General features: G+C 42.6%; 1 protein-coding gene across 1 annotated transcript in view; it reads left to right on the forward strand.

Moving 5' to 3' along the window:
* The window catches only part of LOC118781122 (V-set and transmembrane domain-containing protein 2-like protein), a 35,373-nt gene that overhangs the window by 775 nt on the left and 9,479 nt on the right, over window positions 1-25,119 (forward strand). The gene's annotated exons all lie outside the window — the stretch shown is intronic.

A 25,119-nucleotide genomic window follows, 5' to 3' on the forward strand; every position in this document is an offset into this window, starting at 1 on the left:
GATCGCGTCGGATCATTATAACGTCACTGTTTTATGCTTATCTTTTCGATCGTTGTAGTTAGTCTCTCAAGTTTGAAATGTCTGTTACTGTATTGTCATATCCATTGATTAGAGACCATAAAATCGGTCACCGAATTGAAACATTGAATGCTTCCTGTATTTGGGGGTGATTGGTATGACGGTGTGCGGCTCGGCGATTTTAGCGGAGGGCTTGATATTTCGCTTTCACTAACAAATTAAAACTATTTCTCTTTGTTAATGTGAACAGGTCCCCTCAAAGCTGTGAACCATAAAACGACCGGAAAACTGTGTTTCAAAGTGTTTCCAATAATACACCTGCTCTTAACATGCTAATACAAATATATGTATGCAATCACGCGAATTTTTATTGACAGTCTGTTCTTGCCTCGGAATAGACTGCCCTAAATAAAAACAAAATTGGGATGGACATATTCAATAAACATAGAAACGCCTTCACAAATCAGCCCACATCCCTGTAGGTTGAAGTGAGAGTCAAAGGTAGAATCAGCATACCTTTTGAAGAAAGCTGTTCCCAGAGCACGAAATGACCTAATAGGACATTACCCATGATGATATGCATGCAAAATGCAAATTTGGTAGGACTGAAAGGGTAGGCATTTATGCATTCCTAATCTTTGCAGTCAGGAATACATAAATATATTGTATATAGATAGCACTTATTCCATTAATAGCCTGCATCTGCATCACTGACTTCCAGTTGGATAGAAATGCAATACAGTCCCTACAAATACACACACACACACACACACACACACCCATATGCACATATATGCCTGTGGCAGTAGCCATGTCCTATGCTCTTTTTAATTTATAGTGTGCTCCAAATGCTGGTGGTGTTTTTCACAGCCAGTCAATACATCTAAAATGGATTTTAACAGAGAATTTGCTCATTTCCCTCAAAAAGAATGTATATGGAAGCCCAGCAATATTTGGCACAATTCTTTCTTTGGAGTAATACTAATAACTATTTGTCGTTGTCGTCATCATCATCATCGTTGTCGTAATCATCATCGTCATTGTCACCATTACCATCTCAATCGTAATCACCATCATCACCATCATCATCATCATCATCATCATCATCATCATCATCTCATTTAACACATCCTTTTGTCAGGTGGCTTGCAGTGTATGATGTAATCACACTAAAAAGAATATCAAATAAATGTTTTACAAAGGAAATACATTTGAATAAACCCTGCACATATTACACACAGTAAATGTGTAATAAAAAGGGGAGAGATATAATGGTCAGACTAAAAGAAGTTAAGGGACAATATCTGAGTGAGGAAAAAACATAGCATTGAGAAAGATACGTGATCAAATTACCTGGGGCATAAAAATTATGGCAGAATCAAAACTACAGTGCAGAGGAAATTCAGCTCATTCACACTTGTAAAGTGAGAGAAGAGAGGAAAAGTTTACAAAAATGATTGTGCAAGATACAGATAGGAACTGAGGGTGTTTCCCAAGTGTTTTGTTTAGCAGAAGAGAGTGGTTGAGAGCATTAGACTCCTGAGACTCTGAGAAATGAAAACAAAAAGAAGTGAATGAAAACGGGATGAAGGATTATGGAGAAATAAGAGGTGAAATATGGAAGGATTACAGTAGACCTACAATGATCTTTGAGAAAGACACTAAAAATAAGAGGAAACCTGAGGGGAATGAGAAAAATCTGCATCATCTACAAAAAAAGCTATTTGAGAAATGTGAAGAAGCAGTTATAGGACCTAGACATGGGATACACAGAGAAAGCCCAATCAGACCCTAAACAGAGCCTTGGGGTACTCCAGCAGCAGTAAGGTAATAAGCAGGCCAAGGACCTCTGCTGGCAACTTAATAAGAGCAATCAGTCATGTAAGACTAGAACAATCTCACTTACATGAGAAAAAAATAATGAAGTGATCAACCGTATCAAAAGCAGCAGAAAGAGAACAGGAAGTATTAAGAAGGCGTAGAGAGTCTGCCATAGATAGAGAAGAAGTATCTGTTTAATGAAAGAAGAGAAATCCAGACCTGAGAGGAAGGGACAGAGAAGAGTAATGTGGAAAAGAAATGCAGATGTGTGTGGTGTAGCCTGATGGAAAGTACAGAGACCGTTGTTTTGTGTCTTGAATGATCAAGATTATGTTTTAGAGGGCATAATCCAATACACTTTAAAGGTAGGCGGAGAAGAATATGTGAAATAAGGGATGTATTATTGACAGAGGACATAAAGGGGACGAGTCCAGGGAAAATGGCTTGGAGAAGAACAATGGACACAGAGTCCAGAAGACAAGTGATATATTCAAGGCTCTGACCCAAGAGTCAAGAAGAGCAGCAGTGAGGGCAGGAAGAGGCATGACTCAGTGGCAGATTCAGGAAAAGTTGTGGGGGTTGTGGAGAATCATTGAAGTTATTGTGAAGATTAGTCACTTTCATGGTGAGCAGGGAGGTAAAGTCATCAGCAGAAAGTAAAGGTAAGTGAGGAGGAGGACTGAGGAGATGATGTTAAAGGGAACACACCTGTATGTCAGAACAGAGGACAATGACCAGTATATATGTATACTGTCTGAAGCATACAGTCATGAGTACAGCTTGTACATTGTTATGATTTTTATGTTCAAACTGTCGAGGTATGTTGATGTGTTAGGATTAATGCCTAGCAAGCCCATTTATCTCATACTGCCCTTCGAAACAGGCTCACGTGCTGGTAGAATGCTTGAAATGTAAAGCTACTGTTGAATATTTTCGTGGGAAAAAAATCAAGATTGCACTTAAAATTGTGTCACCTTGACAGTCTGTGATGGATTAAATTACATTAAATTAAATTAATTTAAATTAAATTAAAATGACAGGAGTGTTTTACATGTGTTTAGTTTACCACAAATATTATATAATGTAAGCATTCTGCTAGAGCAGTGCTGTCAACCTGACCGTGTACTGCCTCATCCAGCTAAAGATGTAAGAGAAGTCATCAGCCAATCATTAGTCAGTTGTACTGATTGGCAGTAGTCAGTAGTTTATCCTGAAATGGATTAGTCTGTGGTAATTCTGTTCAGTCAAAGCATGGACTGTTTGTAAATCTATCACATGATGTTTGTTACTGATGCTGTCACAGGTTCGATTGGTCTAATCAGTTTGTGTAGCATTATTGAGGTGCATGGGCCAATTAGTAGTCTCCACAGTGCAGAAGTGAGGGGGAAAATTGGTCAGTCCTCTCGTGCAGGACTATAATCAATACAATCATTCTTGATTTGACAAAGGGAAAGGTTTTTTTGTCACAAAGGACACAAGTAATGAAAGTCTTTTATGAGCTTTCTGAAGGGCATATTTCAAAATACTTTACCAAAACACACTGTAGGACAGGGGTGAGCTCTTGTAGCATTTTCAGGGCTTGCAGTTTTCCAAAAGGAAATTTTTATTTATAAAATACCCATGAGAGAGGCCTGTCTCGTTTGGATATTAGGCAACAAAGACCACCTCATCAAACTAAATTTTGCTTCCTCTTCTATCCAAATTAATACAGTGAAAACAAACTGGACTGATAATGCAGATAGAGTCCAGGGAGGAAGAAAAAGTGAATTTAAATGGTCTTTAAGGCTGTAAGTTTTTTTCTTATGAAGTCTTTGTAGGTCCTGTTATGACAAAGGAGTGAGGAGAGTAAGGAGAAGACTGCATTAATGAGGAGCTTGGTGAAATCCTGACATGGTGCCTTGTTTTCTCGTTAATTGAACATGACTATGTGAAGCATTGGTTATAAAACTGGACTTGTGTCCAAAAGGATGCAGCTTCACATCGTAGGTGATGATGCTACTATCTGGAATTGGCTGGGTGAAATATCCAGCCATACAAATGGTTAACGTGCAAATTGTAAGCTGCGTAGGTCACCCTGCAAAGGGCATCTGCTCAGAAAATGAATAATAATGTAATTATCTGCAGGAAGGCAGAAATATTTTGCAGGCCACATCTGTCTTTGGGTGCACTTGCTTTTGGCCAGGGAGCGCTGTTCCCTCTCCTTTCGGTCGAGGTCTCGTCCTGTGATGTTGAAGCCAACCTTGGGGGAGTGCCTCGTTGGGCTGGCTCCCACACCATGTTGTGAGGCCCTGGGCACTAGTGTTCAGTTGCCCTCATATAGAACAGGTGTGGAAGCCAGCATTGCAGGGGTGGTCACCTCCACCCGCGCCATAAGATTTGGCATGCACCCATCTGTGCCTACCTCCTCGCGCGAGGGCTGTCCGCCGGTGTCCCCCCTCCTTGTCGTGCTGGCACCGAGGTCTGGTCTTGGGCAGCAGGCTGGAACCGCACCAGCGGGTGCGCAGGGAAGGTCATACCCGCAACACCTGGTCGCCGCACCCACCTCTGGCCTGCCCGCAACTCACAGCATCTGGTCTCCGGGGGCTGGCAGGCCCACAGGGGGGGAACAACGGGGACAGACCTGGGAGTTCACTGGGTATCAGAGTCAAGCACACATGGGTGGCTGCATTTTAACTACAGTGGTTTTGCACAGATGATGCTCTGATCATAAGAAATAAAGAGGAATAAAGAAGAAGATAAAGAATAAAAATGACAAGATACAAAATGAAAATATTTATAATGATATAATACAGTGTGATACTGTAGCATTATATAACTGATAGCAAAATGAATATACAACATAGATGTATGTGAACCGGGTCTCAAGGTGTTTCCTCCAGCATTTACATCTCTAAATATGATGTGGGACCATGTTTCTCCAACATTTCATTCTGCATCACTCCAGTTTGTGCATGTCTTGTTTGTCCCAGTGCAGAAGTCGAAGGTGTGCAGAAAACTGCAGTCTCTTGCTGCAGTCTTCCTCAGTCTGAGGAAAATGGGCAAACAGATCTCTAAAATATGTGCTCAACTTGTTATTTCCTTTTTGTTGGTTACAGTTCATCCATTTAAATAGCTGTATATACTTTACTTACTGATTGGGTTTGGGAAGTACTGACCTTATGGCAATTGAACCTGCAACATTCTGATACACTATTTGTGCTGTAAAGGAAGAATAAAGGAGTTTCTGCAGATCAAACCCCTGTCATTAACAACCCCTGACTGTTATGGTACCATATTGTGGTTAAATACCATAGAAACAAACCAAAAGCACAGTTTTCTCACATCCCTTGCCTGACTCCTCATAAAGAGAATCAACCTCGACAGTCTGAGGCGAGCTTTCATTAACTATGCCTCACACTGTGAGAGAGGAGCCAACAGCCTGGATGCTCACCCATTCTCAGTAGCGGGCTGTGACAGCTTTCTGTGAGCAGAAGAAGACTTATGGCATAGATGTACGGATACTGAGGAAGGGAACTGCACCGAGGCAAACTTCTCTGGGGATGGACGGCTCAAGCACATTAATTTAGCCAATGGGCTTCGATCAAACTGCTCCCCGGTCTGTGCACATCTAGGCCGAGGTTCTCTTCCACTGTCTCTCCAAAGTGCTTACCACTTCAAAAGAGGCACATTTCAAACTGTTGGGTCAGCCAGCACCAGCCAGCAGGCCAGTCACGCAAGAGGGCTTTTTTTTTTAATCGGTCTTCTGGCCGTTTTGAGTTTAGGCACTTCAGAGGAAATAAGTCTACACTGTGGATTTGGTTGTCGTCTTTTGGCCAAATGAATCCTTCAGTCACTTCAGAGGAGAGGCGAGTACATAATGAACGATGTGAAAAACCTCTCCTTCTGTTGCCGATTATGTCGGCATGGTGGGTACCGCTCCGACGTGGAATCGCCCGCTTTCTCTGTAGCCTTGAGCACAAGAGCGGCTGCCGATGGCTCCCTCCGAACACGTGTGGTGAGCAGGGCCGAGTCTGCCCAAGCTTATCTCCCGTTAGACACGTTTACAGCAACAGATGCCATAGCGTGCTTTGCGGGGTGCGTCTGTTGGCAGTCGGCTTTAGTCGAGATGTCTCGGTGATACGTTGTTTACTGGAGATTTGCTTCTCCAAACAGTCCCAGTGGGTGTCAATGCAGTGAGAAGAATGAGATTTAGTTATCATGTCAGTGTACAAGGGAGGAGGAGGAGGAGGAGGAGGGGAGGGGGGTCGACTCAAGATGAGGAGATAGGAACGGTGACACTTTCCAACATGTGCCCTGTTTCTATAAATATATATGTGTACAGTGCTCTGAGAATTTATCCACACCCCTGATCAAACAGGAATAAAAAAACAAGCTATCAGGAAGAATCTGCATATTGGCTCATTTCTTCTGCTCACAAGAAAGAAGTCTCAATAGCATTGCAGAGTGAAAATTCATATTGTTCGAAAATAATGGATTTTACTCTCGAAATATAAGGGTTACATTTAGTCACACCCTTAAGTAGTCTTTTACATAAATCCAACAAGAAAGATCCACAGAAATTCTTTGCTTTTTGGAAGTTTTGGAAGACTTACTTTTTGCCTGGTCTGTGAAAGGAGGTAACAGAAGAAATTCAATTGGATGTATCATTGTAAAGGTCAGAGAACTCTTCAAAGGCTGCACATCTTGGTCATCAACCTTCACAGCTGAGAGACAGCTATGGAAGTCAGTTATGTTCTGGAGTTATTTTGTACCTATAGATCCTGAAGTCCTTGTAGGAACTGACATGGACTTGGTATATATCAGGATATTTTGGCCAAAAAACCTGACTCCCTCTGTCAAGAAGAGATATGATTAAATGTCATGACTCTAAGCACAAAATAAATGTTCTGACATCTCCAGACCTCATATTAATTCAATATTTGTGAATCAAACTTAAAAAAGCAGTTCGCAAAGAAAAGCCAGAAGATCTGAATGACCTAGAGCCGTTCTGTCTGGGAGAATGGTCAAAAATGCCAGGACCTCATGAAACACTAAAGGAAAAGTACTGTCAGGGTAATCCAATGCCTGAGGAGCATATGCAAATGAACTTAGCTGTGAATAAATGTGAATACAGACATCTATGGAATAATGTTAATTTTTCCGAATAGTAATGACTACGCTCTCTGCAATGCTAGTAAAATTAAAGTATAATATTTTTTAAGCAGAATCATCCAGTATGTACACATAGCTGATGCAGTAGCTCATGCCAGGTAGCGACGGCTCGGCCCCTTGTGGAAATAAGGGTGCTGGTGTCTGCATTTTTAGAACCGGGAAGGCCGTGGTTATACCTGTCCTCCAGCGTGTGTGTGAGGTTCAGTGCTGCAGCCGCTCGGCCCCCCGGTCCGTTGCTCGGCGGGTGCGGGTGGACATGTGAGCATGCAGCCGCGAGTGCGAAGCCGGAGCGGAGCAGCGCGCCGCAGAGGGAGGCAGGGACGGGGTCTCGAAGCCACCCGCCGCCCGAGGTTTTGCAGCGCGTGATTCTCCTTTCATTATTTTAGGCGCCGTTCTGAATAAAGCCTGAAGTCGAGTTCTATTCCCTAAGGTGATTCCAGACTCCTCTTCCCTCTTTCTCCTCTGTGACTGTAAAAGCACTTCGACTCACGCTGAAGGCATTGGGAATCTGACGCTTTTCATTTTCACTCATTGCTCTAGGTTCTTTCTGAGTCTGTAGGATGACACCTGTTTTTTCTGTGTTACTTGTGCTTACTGTCAATAACAATATCACTATATACAGCTATGCAGAAGATATGGGGTTTTGGAATGCATTGCATGCAGTTTTAGCCATATCATAACATTTCTACTTGGCAACTGCTGTGCATGTATGGTGCATCTAAATCCTGATGCAAAGTAACTCATTTGTATTTGCAGTTCAATTAATTACACAGATTAAGAGAATGATCATGGCTGTATGCCTATCCATAACCCTCTTCTCAGTGTTAGCTCAAACATAACCACAGCCATCTTCTAACTCTCACCCTGAATTGATCACAATGCTTAATTACACAAGTTGTGTAAAGGTTGGGCTTGCACAGCACTTAGATATTACCATCTTGTAGTAACACGGTAATTACTTAGCCCATGTAATTAAACTGTAGTTAATTGCCTGATTATAAGTCAATAATAAGTGATCTCTTTTTTTCCTTTTTTCCTAATGTAATTAAGAAGGAGCAGGATTTATCTGAAGCACCTCTTGAGGATATTTGCAAGAATAGACAGGAAATGTACTAAGAATAGGGGGTCAGTTCAGCTTGTAACAGTTTCCTGCAGGCACTCTGAGAATTAAATTGAATTGGCGCTGACAATACAGAACAATATATCGGAGCCCTCGCCTGTGTGAACACACCTTTCTTTTGTTAATTGAAATTGCATTGCTTCAACGTCTGAAGACAGGGCCTTGTACAGAGGGCAAGGGGGAAATTTGGCAAAAAATGATTCTGGCCTAAAATCATAATCTGTTATAACAAACTTGCCTTCATTTAACTAATGCAGACAAATAGAAATGGAATGAATGGAATTTAAAGCTGCTCACAGATGCTTTTTTCAACAATCAATATTTGAAGTCAAGCAGATACAATGTTACAATGTATGGTTTACAGCTGGCACAAATGCAGGCACAAATGCTGCCTGAAATGTAAATAACAACACATGTCAGATTTCACAATAAATTACAATATTTGCATCCTTGTCATAGTAATTCACTCTCTCCCGCATCTATCAGCAAATTCCATGACTTCCATTGAAGGTCTTGTATGTATTGTTTACATCCCACTCTGCACAGTGAGAGCTGTCTATTTGTCAAGACATAGAAACAAATGGGTGTAATGTTTCAATTGGTACGTTGTCCTGAAGGCTGGAAAAAAAGCAGGATGGTAAAAATTGTGACTGTTCCTCATCTGTCAGAACATACTGTGTGGGAAGATTAAGGCAGAAGTCACCTCTGTGAGCACAGATGGAGAGAAAATGAGATCTATATATGAGTTCTTCTTAAGGCATGGATAGTCCAGGGTAACTGCCTGGTTAACCTGTGAAATGGAAATAAAAACATTGTGGTGAGGTGCTTTCTGGCATTTACATACCCAGCTAAAACAAAAAAGCATAACAGTTTCTTAAACTTGGTTATAGGCTCTGTCCATTTTTCTGCCATTTCCTTCTGTTCCTTGACTCCCTGAGAGTTGTCCTTTCTCTGACTGTTGTTCCTCCTCTCTCACAGCCTAGCCAGAACTCTGGGTTTATTTTTTTTTTTAATGGCGCAGGGAGGACCTTCCAGGGTGTGATCCAAATTCAAGGCCTTAAGCTATTTTTCCCCTCGCCATCTCAGTATTGAAAGGGAGAGGCCCGGCACATGGCCGCTCCTTTCTTCTCAATTTTCAAAACCCCATTTTAAATTTCCTTCAGTGTCCTGTGGTTGTTATGACAACCATAGACGACACATGTTATCCTGTAACTCTGGGGTGCACATTATTTTGGAAAGGAGACAATGAAATTCCTTTCCTACATATGTATTTTTCTGAGAAGATGATATGGTAAAGGTTGGTGTTGCTATTTTCAGCATAAGTGATACACAGCACCCCTGAAACTGAATGAAAAGTCTTACCTCTTTTTGACAGCTCTGAGGTGAGAAATGAGCAAATTTTTTGGCCCAAGATCAGCTCAAAACCCCTGATTAGTGCCGTGACCATTGTGACAACAATAATCAAGCAGATCAATTTTTTATGTTGTCTGTCACATGAAAAATGCATATGAGGGATGGAGTCTGGATAACGCTGTCAGAGGCTATGCAGGCAGGTGCGTGGCCTGCCCTGGACCTTCTTACCAGTAGAAAAGACGATAAAGTCTGAGGTGCCTTACTGATTGATTGATGTGTTGACATTTTAAACTTGAAAAGTTTAAAATGAATGCTTTATAATTTTTTGTCCCATGGAGAGAAGAGCCATTTTTAACAGACAATAGTTGAGTGTTTAATCAATTTTAGTCTGAGCTGATTAACACCTGATGTGCTCCTTTGTGTCAGGGCAGCCATAATCAGTAACGTTCATCAGCACTGTAGGAGAGCCTGTCCCTGGTGGCCTGTCAGCTTCTTCCTCGGGATTTACTGAAGTCCTCTGCGGTGTCCTCATCCAAAGTGTGTGGGCTGTGTTGTGCTGTTTTGCCTTGTGGTTTGGTCTTGTAATGAGCTGTGTTGTGTAATCTCTTCCTCTGTTGTTTTGTGCTCTGAAGTGGGTTGCGTTGCATAATGTTGAGAAGCTCCTTGCACCTTGTTTGATTGTCTGGTGTTGTAATGTGTAGTGTTGTGCGGGGGGGTGTGTTGTGTACTGTGGTGTGACCAATTGTGTTGGATTGGCACATCTGATGAAATCTTGAATACGCATAACATGAAAGGCAGGGATAAATTCACAAAGACAGAGCAGAACTGTACTGCAGTGAAGAGCCATAAGCAAAATGCTCCATCTTGATTCTTACTTATTTTTGCAATTGTGGCTGAAAGAGAAATTTTGAGCTTATTCCAAATTCCAGTTTATTTATCCATTTTAACGAATATATTACCCCTTAGAGTGAAAAGGAGAGAATATAATTAGCCTAAAATCTCAGGCCTCTTATCTGCCAAAACATCACTTTATTGCATTCGGATGCAATACCCATCGCAATGCCTTTTGAAATGACTCTTGACATTTCAAACCATTTTAAAATGCTTAGAGTGTTTGGCTCCCAGTCATTTCAGCATTTACCATCATTGCGGTGCATCCTCACCTTGCTAATAGGGTGTGCCATAGGACAGTGGAAACCTTACAGCATGATGGGAACAAGGCAGAGCCAAAAGTGACCAGAAACAAACTTCCTGCTATGAGACAGGTCATGCCGCAGATGTCCGCAGGGAGTGACGGCGTGAATTTGCACGTGTTTTTTCCTCCTACTTAGTCCACATCTCCTGATCTGGGTCCCGGCTCCAGGGGGTGACATACATTTTAATAATAGCATTCCGAACCGTGCTAATTATGCCGCTGCACCGGTGCCCTGCTCGTGCTGCTGATTCGGCGGCCGTGCAGAGCACCCGGCGGTGGTATTTATCCATCTCATTTCGAGCCGGACTCGCTGAGAGGAGGGGGGGGGGGGGGCAGGCACTCTCCGGATACCACCCTTTATTTATTTATTTGCTCATTTGCTGATTTCATTCTGTCGTTTTCTTGCCGCTTTCCCTCTTAATGAGGTCTCTGTTGTGAGCGGGCGGCAAAGGCGCGGAGCTGTCTCTATCAGCCCGTCGCCTGCAGCAAAGGTTCAGGAACGCCACGTACCCGCCACGCTCCCAAAAACCAACATGCGGCAATTCCTCGACGCTTTGCACCTCCGCACCAACCGGCCCAGGTGACCCAGGAACATGGAGGTTAGGTCTTTCAGGATTTTTACAGCAGTGCCACAGAAAGCCATTGTTTCAGGCATTGCTGTGGTATGGTCAATAGTCGGCCTTTATTTCATTGCAGAAAGTGTCGGCTGTAAACTGATGCCCGTTTTGTCTCTCTGCTTTCCTCTAATGTCTCTCTGCTGTCCTCTGATATGTGCTGGGACTCTGTGGCATATCCTAAGGCTGTATCTATTAGCAATATGAAGTGAATGGGAGGATATCAGTGTTTTAATTTGGCTTTGTTATGCGTGTATGCCCTGAGTTCTACAAGAGGAGACGTGGTTTGCTGTCATCAAATTATACTTAATGCTGTGGTTTTTTATCTTGTAGAATCTTATAGTTATATGATCTCATTATATGTAATCTTACTGTAACATGCTTTTTTCATATAGATAGATTGGCCTGTGCCCAAGGGCTTTGAAATGGGTAGGGAACTGCTTAACAGGTCTGTCAGTATGTATTGTATACCCTGCAATGAGGACATACACAGATTTGAGATTCTTTTAAACTATATAATGTGTGTGTGTCCTGACAGACAAGAATAAAATTAACTAGCAAATTCTGGAATTAAAAACAAGATTGGATGCTGTGATATTTAGTACATCTTTTCCTCCTTGCTACCCTCCCTACCTGGTGTTTTGAGAGCCCCTCACTGGCCCTGGTACGTCACTCCGACGCCAGACTCTGACACTCCTCTGTAGTCTGGCTGTTTTTAGGATCTGTAATGAGCGCTGGCCCGAGGCGAGGCGGGAGAGGTGCTGTCTGACTGGAGCCAACCAGCCTTCAGATATCGCACGGAGCCGGAGCACACGGGCTGGCTCAGCGGATCAGCTTTATTGAAGGGTTAACCGTCATTGAGCGCGTCAGCTCCAGAAAGCATGCTGCCCATTTACAATTAATTGACTCCACGTCCCGCGTTCGCAGTTCCTTCCATTGATTTGCTGTCTGCCAGGCCTCCCTCCCGCATTAGCTGTTGCCGCAGATGTTGTCCTGCACCAGCAGCCAGCTTTTTTTTTGCCTTCTGACTCCCTCTCTTTACTTGTTTCAGACTGATTTTGGATAGAGTGCTGAAATGTGGTCTGAACCTGAACCTGATCATTAAGCCGCATTCCTGTATGTGCTTCAGGGTAGAGTCTGCATCTTTTCACAGCTGAAGCAGCAGCATGGAGCAGTGGCAAGGAAAAAGGGAAGAGACTGGGGCTTATAACTGCAGGGTGGCAGGGCTGAATGCCACTGCTGGTATATCCTTGAGCAAGATCCTTAACCTGTGCTCTCAGTGTCCTATTAGGAAGTTACATCATAGTGAGAAACCTATATCTTTCTGTCTGCCTGTCCATCTCTCTCTCTCTCTCTCTCTCTCTCTTTCTCTAAATATATATATATACATGTATATATACATATATATATATATATATATATATATATATATATATATATATATATATATATATATATATATATACAGAATATATATATATATATATATATATATATATATACAGAGAGACAGAGAGAGAAATAAATGTTGTTGCAGGATGATGGCCTTTTATCTTCATTTGTTTCAGCCTTTAATTCTGAGCGCGGCAGATGAGAGGCTGATTTGGTCACTTGCCGCGTTGATTGCGCTCTTTTGTGACTGAAGGCAGAGGTGGTAACCTTTTATTTTTGTGAGCACCAGGCCTGCGCCGCGCATGCTAACGCTGCGGCACCCAGAGGGGCTACAGTTTATTTATAACATGCCTTGCAGAGTGGTTCCACTGGCGCCTGCCCCGATGTCAGCGCCGGTTCTCGTTCAAAGGACAGGTCCGAGTCTGTCTCCCCTGAACTGTCGGGCCCAAAAGGAATCAGATGGCTCTCCGATCGATGAGACTAAGCTAAGCTGAAAGGGAGGTGCCACCTTATAGACTTAGTGAGGATGATGGGGTGAAGGTGACCATTGGCCGTGCGAGTGCCGAGCGAATTATGCCCTGGGACTGTGGCATATGATCATTTGTGCAGCCATCTGAGGTAAATGATTCAGAGCCAGCACGGTTTCTGTGTGTGAGGCTACAGGAAAGATTTACAATAGGCCACCTGGAGACGCCTCAGAGATTTCAGAGACCTACAAGAACACATCTTGCAAAAGTAAGGATTTTCCTAGAAATGTTCAGATTACGTGCTTGTACTGAATTCTGCAACCCCGGGTAGAAGTATTTTTTGTTACGAGGACTGAGCCATCTTACCTCCAGAGTTCCATGTTCATGAATTTAACATCGAATGTGTTTCTGTTGAATATTAGATTTGGCACAGTGGTTGTAATCACCGACTCTGGATGTGACAGAGCACGGGCTTTGTGCATGATTTTAGCACCCTGCATCCCACCCCCACACCCGCCCGCCCCAACACTCTTGCAGTCTTGGTGACGGCAATTTGGCTCCAGTGATAATCGACAAGGTCAACTCCGAGACAGTCCTGCAGACTCCTGATATGCCGCGACTGATTAAATGTGACACTTTTCATCGCTGTTATTCTTTTTTATATGGCACGCCAAAGTCACCATGGCCCTTCTCCATTACCAAGCTGTCAAAGGAACATATTTTCCTTCCTATTTGATGCGCGAGTCTGAAACACACCAAAGCAGGAGAGCCAAATATGGGGGGAAGTTTGCCAAGAGTGAAGTGTGAGTCAATTGTGAACTGTCCATAAGTCAGTATCTTTTTATGTGATGAAGTGCTACACAATACATTATTACAATTGCTTAGCAGATGCCCTTATCCAGAGAGACTTACAGAGGAACTTACATATCCTACACCATATCTTACACTATATATATCCTATAATATGTCATCCATTTACAGTTGGATTTTTACTGAAGCAATTCAGGTGAACTACCCCTGTCTGGGAATCAAACCAGCCACCTTTGGGTTTCAGGCTCTGCTCCTTAACACTACAGCACACTGCTGTACAGGACCTGTATAGCATAAGTACATATTGCGGAATTTCTCTTTATGTTTACATTCAAGAAACAAAACCTGATTTCTTTTTCCACCTAGAATACAGTGGTGTGTTACAGATTAACGGACAGCTTCAGCTGTTGATTGCGAGATACTGCAATACTGCAGCAATCAGACAGGCTGTGCGTATTAGTGTTTTAATCGATTTACAGTTGGTTCCTATTGAGGCATTGAGCGATAAGAATTGATCTTCCGTGACCGTGTCTGGAGACTAATTCCTTGGAGTTCAGGTTACATGGCTTAATGCGACGAGACAGAGGCAGAACGCAGGTAGGATGTCTCGGCTTGTCCCTTGTTGCATCCCCCCAAAGGAGAAAACCTGCAATCTTAATCCAACCCAGACCAGCTTTCCCTGCTCCAGCTCCGCTCATCGTAAAAGGGCAAGAAAGACGAACAGCCAGGAGTGACTGTTCGTCAAAGTCGGGATGAATAGAAGACATTTTTTAAGCAGAGACCATCTGAACGCTACTGCATGTGGGAGGAGAGTAGTGGGGCGCTCGTGTGCTCTGCAGTGCTGGCGGGACCCAGCGGGAGCTCGTGTGAGACGCGGGAAGGTGGAGGCGATTGACACTCTCCCACTTCAGCCCGCTGTCCTCGCCTGCCTTCATCCCCCAGAATCCTTTGGGTCTCTGCACCCAGAGCCTCAGCTTCTCTCCATGTCTACAAGCAGAGTAGATGTCAAGCACAGATACCTCCTGAACAGGTGCAGTTACTGTATTCCTATCTCAGCGCAGCCTGAGGGGAGGGTAAAAATGGTGAGGTAAAAATGGAGGATCCTCATTTTGTTTTCATTGGTTGTTTACTTCGGTCAGTACAACAGGTTTACTCAGTGTGTGCTGTTGAAGATTACATCCCACAGGGAGAGGTAACAGTAGGTGTCTTCAGTTTAAGGTAGTATCTTTTGCTGTGCCAAGCACTAAAAAGTGGCTATGTCCTGTCTCACCTGCATGGCCATGCGTATTGATTATGTTTCTCTGGGGGCGGGTGTTTTGCTTTGCAGCAGTCACATTGACCATTTCGGGAGTAATTTTAATTGCCATCGACTTGTGGCAATCTGGGGATGAAACACCAGGAATTCACATCCACCTGCATCAGGCAGCTGTTATTGACTGTCTTTTTTTCAACCTGTTTTTGATTCTCACTGAGAGCTCACGTCTCGAGATGAGAGAATTTGTGAGCATGTTGATCAGGATGTGGCAGCTGTGGGGGTCACTGTTTTTGGACGCTTGTCCTTCAGCGTGTAGTGAAGCCAAGTTTCAGCACAAAAGAAAATCAGTTTTATTGTCCTTTTATTTTCATTGCTTCTATTTAGTTTTAGCTCTGTCAGGCTTTTAGCAGTTTTCATTTAGCAGTGATTGTTTATTTATTTAATCTAAGAGCATGATGGTTCACAAGCTTGCATGCGTGGGTTCTGATGGAAGACATGCTGTTCCAATTGCAAAGGAAACGAAAACATTCAAGATGCTGCTCACAGCTAGTCTCTTTTCTGTCACCATGGTAAAATACACTCACCCATCCCAGTGGGCACACAGTTCTCACAGTTGCCCTGCCCACCTTTGCCACCCCCCTGCACTGCACCCTTCCAGAGGCAGTGGGCACTACTTGCAGGAAAGTAGTTACTCACCGAGTGAAATAGCACTCAATACATTTCACCAGATCAGCAGCCAACTCCCAGGCTAACACAGTTGCTGCCCTGGCATCATGGCTGTAAGATGTTCAAAGTTCCAGAAGAATTACATGAAGAAATAAATGGAGCCATGCGAGGAGATGCAGACACTTCCAATGAATAACTAAAGTTTTTTTGTCAGCTGTCCATCAAGCTAGTCAGGCTCTCTTCTCCTGGCTGGAAGGAGAAGGAGAGAAATCATCCTCCAGTAATAGAATAATTAGATGACAGGGGCCGCAGTGGGGATCTCTCATAGGAGACTAATGCCAGAACTTTTCTTACTGTTTATTACAAAGGAGCAAGACGGAGGGTGAACATTCAAAAAGTCAATGAGGTGCCAGGTAACTGTCCAACTGTTAAGGAAAGAAATTGGGACATGACAGCAACACTTATACTCAGTGCCATGGTTACCATTAAAACGAAGATAGTGGCATATTAGAATGTACCCTTTTACCCTTTCTTTTTTGGTAAATGTAGCAGTGGTAAATGAAGCTTGCCCAGTTTTGTGGGAGTTAAACACTCTTTTTTCCCTTAGAATATAATAACATGTATATCATAATTATAAAATACCATTTCCAGGAGTAGATTATTCATTACATTGTTCTACAGAGAAAGAACAATTGCTTTCTAGAGCTCAGATACTCACTGAGTGCAGAAGAATGGGTGCTCTGCACTTGGAAATTTTACAAGGCCTTTTAAACCGTCAAAGGTGATCTACAACGGTATTAAAACCATTTAGTAGTTTTATTGCCTGTTATATTAACTGAATGCTACCATAGACCAGTGTTATAGATGTCTTTATTACAAATCACTTGTTTCATTGTATGAATAAATGTCCTGTGTAATTTCTGTAGAGAGACCTTGTCTCATGTTAACCTAGGGCTTTGTGACACCTTTAATCTAATGAAGTATTCACGATCAGAGTCTACTTTCACAGTTAAGGCTTCTGGGCCTCCATCTTTCTTTTTCAGTAGCTTAAATTCTAACTGCCTCTTATTCACTTAAGTTGTAAACTCGAGTGGTAGTGAAATGCAGTGGTTAAAGAACTGGACTTAGAACCAGGTGCTTGTCGGTCCTAAGAGAGACATCTTTGTCATGTGACCTGAAGTGATTGGACTTCCAGCTATGTTGAGGGGTTACACGCAAATTACATGTCTCACCTTGGATAGGAGTGTCTGCAAAGAAAATGATGTGTAATCTCCAGGAACCAACAGCATGTTCATCGCAGATCCCAGCCAACACCATCAAGGGAATGAAAGAAACCATACTACTCACCCATCAGTTAAGAAAAATTTAAAAAGACCCTTCATGTGAAGAGTGGTCACACAGTCACACATTGATCACTGTTATCCTATCATATTCACCCTCATGAAATAATCACTTCATAGGATTCCAGCTATTGCCGTCAGTGCAAATTTGTTTTATTTGTTTTATGTTTATTAATACTCTTCACATAATGTTGCCTGCCCATGTTCTATCACTTAAGTGCACATTGGTGGTGACTGAGGCAAGTTACCGCTTCCATCGCTGTTTCTTCTAGTCACTGTTTAAGCGCTTTGAGATCCCTGAAAGGCACTATATAAATGCAGTTAATTAAAATCGCTGTTACTGCTCCATTTTACCATATGAACCTTCCGTTTAATGAAAACTGTCTCTTAACCTGTAATTATCAAATAAATGGTCTTTGAGGATGATGATTGTTTTACAAATCTTTCTGCATGAAACAGGAAATGATCTCTGGTCTGACAGTGCACCGTGAGGCTCGATGCCCATTAAAATGAATTGTGTGCCAAATCAAGCCAACATAGCACAAAGAGCGCTAATTATCAGCGTTGATAATGGTGAAGGCTAATTATATGTCGTTGTGTTTTCAGTGGATTGTTTTACAATTACACTTTTAAAGTCCTTGTGCAGTCAAAGGTATAATTTTGCATATCCTGTGCTAATTAGGCAGCAGATGAATAGATAGTTAAATACGAGGATGTGTTTCTTAGTTCATTTTGCCCATGCTAAAAGGGTATGTGAAAATGCTATTTGAAGTTTCAGCACTTAAAGCTGCACCTTGAAAATGGGGTTGGAGGAATGAGTACTTCGTGTTCTCAGCTTCAAAATAGCCCCCACCAAATGTTTTTGTGGGATAGATGAGAACACAAAGAAATAATGCCATCCCTAACAAGTACAAAGTGTCCATTTTGTGTGAAAAGAAATCCTTCAGGTTAACTGTAGCTATAGGTTCACTGGTATAGGATGCAATCAATGTGTCTAATGAGTTGACCTCTGACCCTCTGTGAAAACCAGTCAGAGTCGAATGCATCGATTCTTCAGTGAATGCAAAAACATGTCTTACCATACTGGCTGTGTTCATATGTTCATTGTATGAATGCATTTGCAACAGTCCATTGACATCTATAAGAAAAGTGTCAGTTAAGAAGTCTTGATCCTTTTTTTCAGGCTGACTACATTTCATGTTTCTGGCTAAAATTTAATATTTCAAGGTTTTTTGCCTTTGTTCTGCAATTGTGATCTGAAAACTCCACAGGTTGACATCTAGTTATGCCATCAGAAGGAACACAATCTAAACAGATAAATGCTTCTAGACTATAAATGTTCACTCATTGAAAGTGCATGAGTATGCATGCAATTCTAAGCTAAAACCAAATAGGTTGGTCTTGCATAGTTGATAGGTGCTTTCTTAAAGAGAAACCTCGGGTACATTTATTGTATATATTTCTTTTTATTTCCTGCATTCTCATGCAAAAGAGCCCGTTATTGCATTCAGTGGAGCCATATCACCCTTCGATGATAGAGGCCCATGGGAAATGCGTATGCTAAGGTCAATGGAGGAAAAGAGACTCCGGGGTTAAGCATTTTCTTGTCTGTCAGCCAGGCAGTCACTTATGTAGTAACTTTCAAAGTTCATTCTCCATCCCAGTCATTTCTTCTGCGGGTTTAGATGGGTTGAAAGATGGCTTTGGCGCAGTGGTCTCACTTTGCTGTCATGAGCGCAGACCATTTGAATTAAATCTATATCTCATAAATTCAAGCCCACAGCCGACCTAGAGGACCCAGCGTGTGATCATTTTTGTCTTTCTTTTTTTTCCCCTCCTCTCTCTTAAAAAGTCATTTTCCTTATAACCAAATGAGGAGCCTCTGGGCCTGGCAGTGATCGAGATCCTTTTTTGTCTTCGAATCTTTCAAGTCGATGTTCTTTTTGCCTCTTTTTTTTTCCTTTTCGTTTTACCGCTCTTTTGCCATCCCTCCCTTTTCATCTTTTCCTCTTTTACCTCTCCCTTTCCCTCTCCCTTTCTTCGCTTTCGTCGCCATGTCTTGCCTTGATCTCCATTTCCTTTCATGTCCTCCTCTCCTCACCTCTCTCAATCCTCCTTCTATGATTTTTTTGTCCTCCCAGATCTCTCCTCCCCCCTGCACAAATCTCTTATTTCCTGCTTCCCTGGCCTCTTTCTGGAAAGCGCCTGTGTCATTTCAGAAAGTACACCTCAAGATCTATTGAAATCAGCTGTTTATTTGCCACTGCTCTTGTTTATCAGAGATGCCCCTGCACCCCATTAATTCTGACACCTATGAAGCTGCAGACACCAGCGTGATTCTTATCGGCAGATAAGTCACAGATAGGAGCCATAGTAACATGGTAACAAGGTGCAAAACCCCATACATCATCCCCTGCCTGGTGTCTATCCTCCCAAAATGCAGCACCCGGAACACAACTGATTATTGTCTTAGTCTCAGGCAATAACCATAATTCACTTCGCTTGTTAAGTAAGTAGCCACTGTAGATTTTTTTGCACCACTTGGCCTTTTAGTTTATTGGCAAGATATGCAAAATGTTGCCTTAATCATATATTGATTACTTTTTTATGATTTGATTTTTATTGATTTTTTTCCTGTCACAATGTCACAGATGTTTAACCTTAAATTTTAGTATCAAAATAACAGTAGGTGACAGAATAGGAAACCATGAGAAATTTCTGTAAATCTTTGATCCTGCTTTGCCTGCAAATATTAAGTCTATGATTGATGAGGGGTTTGCTTTTGCCATTGGATTAAATTAGCTTTTTCTGTGAACTGGACACCAAACAAATGTTCACTCTCCTTGCGTTTCAACCCTTGTTCTCCCCGTAGACTCTCCAGTTCCTTTGAGCTCCAGCAGAGGGTTTGAATTTGCGTTTGCACATTTGCCATATTGTGGACGCACGTGACTTAATTATCTATGAAGCCTCTCCACTTCCCAGCAGGGGCTCACAACTGGAGTACCTTGTTGTTTGTGTTCGCCTGTATCTCACCAGGGCAATCCCCGACATCAAAGGCGCACCAAGACAGCCGTCCTCAAGGTGTCCAATTTCATTTTCGCTGCACTGAAGGCTTTCTCTGACGCGCCTTTCCGAGGGGAACGATAAAGAAAGACACGCTTAACATCTGCCCACTGTATGCGGGATGTCCTCCACTTTTGAGCTCAACAGCATCATCCCTGGGTGTCTGTGCCAAAAGTACTTTCACAGAGGAGGCTGAATTGGTGGGGGGTGGTGGGGGGCAGCTGAGCTAGCATGGCTTAAATCAATTCACAGCACCATCAGGCTGAGGATGGTGTGGGGTTTTTGAGAAACTAGACAGCTCTGAAACTGGCCTGATTCCCTTGTCAGCAGGGCCGTTCCCTACCAGCTGGGCCTAATTGCGCTAGGCCTTTGTTTTTCAGGTAATCGCGTGTGTCGATGCATGGCTCTCTCTCTCCCCCTGCAAGTGTGTTTGGCTCTCCGTTCTCCCTGATTGGCATGGCTCCCCCTGGCACAGGCTACATCAGCCCGTGCCTCTAGCAGCCGAGTGATGGTCTATAAGCACAACAGCTACCATGCGATTGCTTTGACCGATTTTGCCATTTTTAAAGCTGGACAGTTGGAAACAGGTGAGTGGAATTATCACTTTGACATCTCTAATACCAGCTGTCCTACTGGTGGGATTACGTTCTTACACCACATCTTAACTTATTGTGCTAATTTCCTTTATCTGCCTGTCCTAAGCTTTACTCCTTCTTTCATACCATTGTAGTCATGAAATCAAAGTCTCACACTGGTCTCAGTTACTTCTGGATTTCCTCAACAACCAAAAGTAAGGCCACACTGTACAGTACAGTACCATTCATGTGCATCTATCCCCAATTCACTAATACAAACATTTAAAGTGAGTGACGGGTTTCTTATCCAATAAGTTTCAAGATACGTGAGTGTTTGCAACTTTTCATAGCACTTCATTGTTTGAGTGTTTCGAGTGTCTGTTGGTCATGGTTATATCAAACTAAATTAATATGTAGCATATACAGTGAGGTCCAAAAGTCTGAGACCACATTGAAAATTTATATTTTCACATAAACCTGGAAATAATCAAAAAGTTTGAGGATTCAGAAACATTTAAAAACACAAGAAGATATGTCATGTAACATGAAGAAGAAATATTTAAGATTCTGCACTATTTCTAGGTCAGCAATCAAATTTAAGCAAATTTGGGGCATTGACCAATTTAACTCCTTTGTACAAAAGGTCAGATTTCCTTGAGCTGTATCCTTTCCATTGAAGCATGCATTCAGATGACACTCAAGTGGATTTGATCTACTCATCAGAGGCTCGTTCAAGTAACTCAGCTTGCAGCCAGTGTTCACCTGTTATAAATATGGCTGTGCCTCAAGTTTCCAGCAGATCATTGCTTACTAACTAGTATTGTGATAGTGAGAAAAATGGCATCAGAACTAAGTGAAAAGTGTCAGAAGTCAAATTATTATTCTAAGCAAAGAGGGGCTTTCTCAGTGTCAAATCATGGCTAGACTAAAGGTTTCTAAGGGGGCAGCGCATGGAACTCTGAAAGGCTTTGCAGAAACTGCATCAGTCGTATCCAAAGCATGATCAGGCAGGCCAAAAGTGACCACACCATCAGAAGATCAATACATCAAGCTTAGTTCCCTGAGAAATAGAAAAGCAACTTCATCACAGATACAGAATTTGCTAAATAAAGATCTCGAGACTTCAATCAGCAAAAGTACTGTAATAGAGTCTTGTACTGGTCTCAGAGGACGAGTAGCAGTTTCTAGACTACTTCTCAGAAGGGGAAACAAGGCCAAACGCTTGGGGTGGGCTAAGAAATACCAGCATTGCACAGTGGATGACTGGAAAAAGTCCTATTTACTGATGAATCCAAATTTGAGATTTATGGCAGTAACAGAAGGGTGTATGTAAGGAGACGAACAGGACAGAGAATGATACTGCAGTGTATCAAACCGACAGTGAAACATGGCGGTGGGAATATCCAAGTCTGGGGGTGTTTTGCCTACTCTGGAGTTGGACACCTGCACCGAATTGACTATACCCTGATCAAGGAGAAGCACCACTCCATTCTTCAGAGACATGCTACACCCTCTGGTTTGCATCTTTGTGGAGAAGGATTCATACTGCAGCAGGATGATGGCGCCAAACACACCTCAAAGCTTTGTAAGAACTATTTGAAGACCAAAGAAGACCAAGGAGTCCTGACTGTCATGGACTTTCCTCCACAGTCACCTGACCTCAACCCCATTGAACATTTATGGGGGCATTAGAAGACTGAGAAAGCCAAGTATTCTGTGACATCACCAGAAGCTCTTTGGAACATTGTCAAATCATACTGGGATAACATGGGTCATCAGGCTTTGCACAAAGTTGTGGAATCCATGCCAGCTCGAGTGCATGCTGTCATTAAAGCAAAAGGGGGACATACCAAATACTAAAATATTCTGAAATTCACGTACATTTTTCAAAGATTTAACTTTTCACTCAAATTGCTACGCTGATATTATCATTTGTAACGAAAAAATTAGTATTACATTCAAAACAAAATAGAAGCATTTTGACTAGTGGTCTCAGACTTTTGGACCCCACTGTATATGGAATTAATAAATATACAATATTATGGAAATGCTTTGAGAAACTTGGAAAATGTTGGAGCGAGTCCTTTTCACCAAGTTTTAGAGAAGCCAAGCTACAATATATGTGTTCTCTTCAATCAGTTCAAACTCCATAAATCTTGCAAGTTTTTTTTTTTATCTGGCGGAGAAACAAGAACAGTTAGCTGAGAAATGCTAACATAAAAGCACTTTGGAAAAAAAAATTGTATATAGTATTTTTCTGAATAATACGCAATATTTTACAGTGGTCCAACCTTGACTCTGTCTGTTTCTCTGTAATCTCAACCACATTGTCTATTGTCCTTTCAATTGTTATGTAGAGAATGGGGGAAATGGGTGAGGATGGTAAAAAAATAGCTTCTCTAAGGGGGCACTGAGACACAATTTTGGCATACTGCTGCATGTTAATCACAGGGCTGCTCTGTGTTCCTAAGCAAGGGTTCCATTTTTAGCACTGGGACCTACTGCAGTTATTATTATGATTATAAAAAAGAACGATGCTGCACTGAAATACAGGAGATTGTTAATGCTAAGAACACGCAGAGTCAAATCTTTGTGGCACTCGGATAAGATGGCATTCCCATTCAGATCCCTCTAGCCCATGCCTGGCTGTCTGAGGGTTGAGTGAGATGGGCAATTTATCACCCCCCTCCCCCCACCTTAAGTCCGCACTGTGCAGTCAGACAGAAAGGGGGAGAAGGAGAGGGGTCCATTTCAGGGGGAGGCTGAGTCGAGTGCTGGGAGGGACTACGGGCAGAGTCAGTTTTTGTGTGCCCCCACTCCCCCCCACACAGGACCCCTGCAAGGTTGAGAACAGGATGAGCCCCGTGGGGGACTGCAAGGCAAACGTGTGCTCCGCGTGCACCATGCTCGCCGCGCCCCTGATCTGGCGCAGAGATGGAATATCATTTACACTTTTCTGCCTCTCCTTCTTCCAGCCTAAAAATCGCACCAGCGGGGTCTGGGGATGCTCCTGAGGGCGGCCGCATTGCTTTGATCACCATTCGATTTGCGCTCTTCACATTTCAAAGGCCCGAGAGAAGCCGCTGTGCATCATTTGTGTCCCGCAGTCTCAGAATTATTTTGTTTCTCTGTGTGTGTGTGTGTGTGTGTGCGGAATCTAATTATGGTATCCTCTTGAGCTGTTTCACACCCCTGGTGTTGTAAATGAGTGAACCCCAGAGCACCGTGGCATGTAAAAGTGGCCTTAATGTGGGCCTTTCTGAGATTTTAATCTCATTTGTACAACAGTAATAAAACTGAATAAGGACAGGCGTGCATTGTGCGCTACAATGCGGTCTCGTTTTAGCCGTCCTTTGCTCGGTGAGAAGCGGGTTATGGCGTGCCTTTGTTTAAATTCCCTGTTTCTGAATTCAGTCTCTGCAATTTGCAAAGTGCTGTGTGCGATCTGATCGTCTTTTCTAATTGTCAGGAAGATAACGATGGCCCCAGGCTCCTTCATCTTCAGGACCCCAATTATGATATGCAGATGCAGCACTAATAATTACACACTTGGTTTTTGTATTAGTATTACTCACATGTATATGCAGACCCAAGGGTTTCCACAGTCTTCTAAAGGGGAACTGTGGAGCAAAAAATGCGTGCTTCCAGTCAGCGCTGCTTCGGTCTTGTCTAGCACTCCACTTTCCAAATGCGACCACTTGTGTTGTGAGGGGCTGTCAGTCAGAATGGATATTTTTGAAAGTGCCATACTGTGCAAGCTTGTGTACCATTGTGAAAGAACCAGCAAAGGAAGAGCTAATTCACATTTTAATCCATGAAAACAAAAGAGTTTAATTTAAACACATTAGGCTGAGTTACAATGAAATATTACCCTTGGCAGAGTTATGCTCTTCATTGCCGGTTACCACCATGTAATGTCAAATCAATACAAAATGTGTTGCACCTCTTGCAAATGAAAAATACAATGGGATGCGATCAATTCATGACAAGATATGGCTTGGGGCTTACTGCTGTCTTGCAGAGTACATTTTGTATTCCGTGGACGTGGGAGGAGTTAGACCAGCTGGACCATAGATTTACAATGGCAATTAAGACAAAGAAGACCATGAAATAAAAAGGGGAGGAAAAAGTTGGACATGAAAAAGAAAGTATGTTATGGCTGTGAAATACCCTGTTCTTTGGCATGGTGGGAGAGGTTTATTTTGAAAAATGGGGGTTATTAATAAGCTGACAGTATATGACTTTCAAGTATCATAGATTAATAAAAACTCTTTCATGG

The sequence above is a fragment of the Megalops cyprinoides genome, chromosome 7 (assembly GCF_013368585.1).
Source record: "Megalops cyprinoides isolate fMegCyp1 chromosome 7, fMegCyp1.pri, whole genome shotgun sequence".
NCBI lineage: Eukaryota > Metazoa > Chordata > Actinopteri > Elopiformes > Megalopidae > Megalops > Megalops cyprinoides.